This window comes from Entelurus aequoreus, linkage group LG21, assembly GCF_033978785.1.
Source record: "Entelurus aequoreus isolate RoL-2023_Sb linkage group LG21, RoL_Eaeq_v1.1, whole genome shotgun sequence".
NCBI lineage: Eukaryota > Metazoa > Chordata > Actinopteri > Syngnathiformes > Syngnathidae > Entelurus > Entelurus aequoreus.
Window position 1 is genome coordinate 48,336,338 of NC_084751.1, and position 6,000 is coordinate 48,342,337.

Genomic DNA, 6,000 nt, shown 5'->3' on the forward strand with positions numbered 1-6,000 from the left:
ACATTCATAATAACATGTAATATATACATGATGTAAGTATATATGTCATGTAGTAACATTCATAATAACATGTCATATATACATGATGTAAGTATATATGTCATGTAGTAACATTCATAATAACATGTAATATATACATGATGTAAGTATATATATCATGTAGTAACATTCATAATAACATGTAATATATACATGATGTAAGTATATATGTCGTGTAGTAACATTCATAATAACATGTAATATATATAAGATGTAAGTATATATGTCGTGTAGTAACATTCATAATAACATGTAATATATACATGATGTAAGTATTTATGTCGTGTAGTAACATTCATAATAACATGTAATACATACATGATGTAAGTATCTATGTCGTGTAGTAACATTCATAATAACATGTAATACATACATGATGTAAGTATATATGACGTGTAGTAACATTCATAATAGCATGTAATATATACATGATGTAAGTATATATGTCGTGTAGTAACATTCATAATAACATGTAATATATACATGCTGTAAGTATATATGTCATGTAGTAACATTCATAATAACATGTAATATATACATGATGTAAGTATATATGTCATGTAGTAACATTCATAATAACATGTAATATATACATGATGTAAGTATATATGTCATGTAGTAACATTCATAATAACATGTGATATATACATGATGTAAGTATATATGTCATGTAGTAACATTCATAATAACATGTAATATATACATGATGTAAGTATATATGTCATGTAGTAACATTCATAATAACATGTAATATACACATGATGTAAGTATATATGTCATGTAGTAACATTCATAATAACATGTAATATATACATGATGTAAGTATATATGTCATGTAGTAACATTCATAATAACATGTCATATATACATGATGTAAGTATATATGTCATGTAGTAACATTCATAATAACATGTAATATATACATGATGTATATATCATATATTCCTATTGTGATATATATGTCATGTAGTAACATTAATAATAACATAATATTTAGGTGTTTTGACCATATGTGTTTATAGGAACTTGAGTGCATTTTGTAACAAACAGTTCCAACTACATCCTTCATTGTGATCAGACTGAATTACTTCCACAAGACTTACTCCAAGGTCATCAAGTCTTAACTCCAAGGTCATCAAAACTTACTCCAAGGTCATCAAGTCTTACTCCAAGGTCATCAAGTCTTAACTCCAAGGTCATCAAGACTTACTCCAAGGTCATCAAGTCTTACTCCAAGGTCATCAAGTCTTAACTCCAAGGTCATCAAGACTTACTCCAAGGTCATCAAGTCTTAACTCCAAGGTCATCAAAAGACATAGTCCAAGGTCATCAAGTCTTACTCCAAGGTCATCAAGACTTACTCCAAGGTCATTATGTCTTAACTCCAAGGTCATCAAGACTTACTCCAAGGTCATCAAGTCTTACTCCAAGGTCATCAAGTCTTACTCCAAGGTCATCAAGACTTACTCCAAGGTCATCAAGACTTACTCCAAGGTCATCAAGACTTACTCCAAGGTCATCAAGTCTTAACTCCAAGGTCATCAAGACTTACTCCAAGGTCATCAAGTCTTAACTCCAAGGTCATCAAGACTTACTCCAAGGTCATCAAGTCTTAACTCCAAGGTCATCAAGTCTTACTCCAAGGTCATCAAGTCTTACTCCAGGGTCATCAAGTCTTAACTCCAAGGTCATCAAGACTTACTCCAAGGTCATCAAGTCTTACTCCAAGGTCATCAAGACTTACTCCAAGGTCATCAAGTCTTAACTCCAAGGTCATCAAGATTTACTCCAAAGTCATCAAGTCTTAACTCCAAGGTCATCAAGACTTACTCCAAGGTCATCAAGTCTTAACTCCAAGGTCATCAAGACTTACTCCAAGGTCATCAAGTCTTAACTTCAAGGTCATCAAGACTTACTCCAAGGTCATCAAGACTTACTCCAAGGTCATCAAGACTTACTCCAAGGTCATCAAGTCTTAACTCCAAGGTCATCAAGACTTACTCCAAGGTCATCAAGTCTTAACTCCAAGGTCATCAAGTCTTAACTCCAAGGTCATCAAGTCTTAACTCCAAGGTCATCAAGTCTTAACTCCAAGGTCATCAAGTCTTAACTCCAAGGTCATCAAGTCTTACTCCAAGGTCATCAAGTCTTAACTCCAAGGTCATCAAGACGTACTCCAAGGTCATCAAGACTTAACTCCAAGGTCATCAAGTCTTAACTCCAAGGTCATCAAGTCTTAACTCCAAGGTCATCAAGTCTTAACTCCAAGGTCATCAAGTCTTAACTCCAAGGTCATCAAGTCTTACTCCAAGGTCATCAAGTCTTAACTCCAAGGTCATCAAGACGTACTCCAAGGTCATCAAGACGTACTCCAAGGTCATCAAGGCTCCAATAAAATGTTTACTTTGTATCTCCACAACATTGATAATAAAGATGGTGGTCCATGACTTCCCACACATAGAACATTACTTCACTCTCCCTTCACCTTCTTCTTACCTCATCACCTCACTTACCCTCACTCCCATCCTTTTTCTTCTTCTTCTTCTTCTTCTTCTTCTTCTTCTTCTTCTTCTTCTTCTTCTTCTTCTTCTTCTTCTTCTTCTTCTTCTTCTTCTTCTTCTTCTTCTTCTTCTTCTTCTTCTTCTTCTTCTTCTTCTTCTTCTTCTTCTTCTTCTTCTTCTTCTTCTTCTTCTTCTTCTTCTCCTCCTCTCATCCCCTCAGCCTCCTCCCCTCATGTCTGTCTGGGCCTAACTGGAGCAACTTCTTCATCCAGGCTCACACACGTGATGGGAATGTCTTGGCACACACACACACACACACACACACACACACACACACACACACACACACACACACACACACACACACACACACACACACACACACACACACACACACACACACACACACACACACACACACACACACACACACACACACACACACACACACACACACACACACACACACACACACACACACACACACACACACACACACACACACACACACACGGTCTGCCTGGCAGCCAATTAGCAACATGCTATCCAATGCCAGCCGAATGAATGCATGTTGATGAGCTTGTGGCCCAAAGTGTGTGTGTGTGTGTGTGTGTGTGTGTGTGTGTGTGTGTTCAAACCTCCATGAGGGTCTCAGTGAGGAACCAGGAGGTGGACTTTGTGTGCTGGTATTGTCTTTGTGAGAGTTGTCCTGCTTCCTTCATAAGCTGCATCAGCACAACAATGGAGCAGCACCGTGGTTTCTCCTCCTCCTCCTCCTCCTCCTCTCTTTCTGCTACCTTTCATGCTCCCCAGCCTGACTTCAATCCTGCCTTGGCTTTGGGGAGTTCATCCAGAGGTGAAGAAGCTGTGCTATTCTCTTTGTGTGTCAACAATATTGACTTGGGATCCCCAGCAGTGATGTGCTGTTCTCTTCCAGCTCAGGTTTCATCAGCCACGCTTTTATTTTGGAGAGGGAACATGTCTAAAAGTGGGCTGTGGGCTTAAAGTCTGTTGCTGGCCTACTTCTTGACACAGTCTCTTCTTCTGGGCTCTGCAAGGAAAATAAATGTCAGTGCCAGCACACATCAGAGAAGCTGCATGACAAGTGACTTTGTGTCATTAATACCAAGTCTGCCTTTTAATGATGCTCAGCTGGGATGGACTCGAGTAGTTCTCCACTTTATACTGAGTGCTACGCCAAAGAAGTCAGTAAATATGTACTGTAGATCATTTTTGATGATGTTTGTGTATTGTGTGTATTGTTACAGGGGCAAACACGATTAAATATACTTGTTAAATCTGCCTTGTTAATGAATACTTAGGCCTAATGTTGTCATTATGGTGGCACTTCAAGTGTTTTCTGAGGTGCTACTTGGTTAAAATCAGAACCACTGATTTAAGTTATAAGATGATGAGAATAATTTACAACTTTTAACTCATTTTGACTTTCATTCTTGTCAATCCTCCAGAAAAGTGACACATGTGCTGCTATCTGCGTCACACATCTGGTATATGCCGCACTCTGTCATTGGAGCTAGAAAGTTCCTTCATTAAAGCTCTTCAAAGTGATTCTCCAGAACAAATTGATATGTGGCCTGACAGATATTAAAGGCCTACTGAAATGAGATGTTTTTATTTAAACGTGGATAGCAGATCCATTCTATGTGTCATACTTGATCATTTCGCGATATTGCCATATTTTTGCTGAAAGGATTTGGTAGAGAACAACGACGATAAAGTTCGCAACTTGCCCCTGGTTCCCTGGGCACCACACCTACTGTTTGTGGGATGGGTTCTCGGGGAGGCTGGGGCCGTACTCTGGCTCCCGCACACACTGGGAGTCAAATGTATTGTACATGCAAATTCACATATACTCACACACATACATACACACATACATAGGTACCTACGCTCCCACATACATATACAAATAAATACAGTACATATTTACACACTCAAAGTTCGTACATCCACACGCACATTCATTATACAAACATACTGTATACACATACCGTACATATACATTCACTGTACAAACACACACATACACATACTACACATACATTCACTGTACAAACACACACATACATATACTGTACATATACATTCACTGTACAAACACACATTTACACATACTGTACATATACATTCACTGTTCAAACACACATACTGTATACACATGCTGTACATATACATTCGCTGTACACACATATACACATACTGTACATATACATTCACTGTACAAGCACACATACACATACTGTACATATACAAGTACATATGCACACATACACTCATGCACATAATCACGTTTCATCAAACATATATTAACGTTGTTGCCCTAGGGTAAACTGGGTATAACACATGGCACACTGACAAAGCTTAACCTAGTGTTACTATAACAATCTACAAGGTTAAGGTTGCTTCTCTTTCTTCCCCTCCATTTTTCTGCATTCTTTCGTATCTCAAGTTATCATTACGTATATGTATTGTTGCATTTGAACAATTGTATTGTTGATAATAAAGGTAAAGTACTGGTATTGTTTATTATCAATAGCACTATTTCTATTGGTATTCATATTGCTCCATTTTTAGTGTAATAATGCTCATTGTCATTTCTGTATTTTTTTTTAAAATTTTCGCTAACTGCTTATTTGCTATTACTTTTACCATCATATTTGTACATGTCCTATTTGCTGATGTTGCTCTGTTGTTGTTGTTGTTGTTGTTGTGTTTGCTGTTGTTGTTTTTGTCTCTCTGTCTAATCCCCCTCTTGTCCCCACAATTCCCCCCTCTGTCTTCCTTTTTCTCTCTTTTCTATCCCCTCCGGCTGCACCAAATGATAATATAAATACATTTAATAAAGTCAAAATACAAGTAAGTCAACAAGAGAAGTATCCTACACTTCTCTTTTGTAAAGTAAATCTGAACAGCCGATATGGGCATCTACATCTGCTATATGATTTGCCCGAGAATCTGGGCAGGACATTAAAAAAAAAAAAAAAAAAAAAAAAAAAAAAAAAAGTTCGCAACTTTCGGTCTCTGATAAAAAAAAGCCTTGCCCCTACCGAAAGTAGCGTGACGTAGTCAGTTGATCGCCTCCTCATATTTTCCTATTGTTTTCAACGCAGCTAGAGCGATTCGGACCAAGAAAGCGACGATTACCCCATTAATTTGAGCGAGGATGAAAGATTCGTGGATGAGGAACGTTAGAGTGACGGACTAGAATGCAGTGAAATACATTTTTTTTTCCGCTCTGACCGTAACTTAGGTACAAGCTGGCTCATTGGATTCCACACTCTCACCTTTTTCTATTGTGGATCACAGATTTGTATTTTAAACCACCTGGGATACTATATCCTCTTGAAAATGAGAGTCGAGAACGCGAAATGGACATTCACAGTGACTTTTATCTCCACGACTATACATCGACGAAACACTTTAGCTACGGAGCTAACGT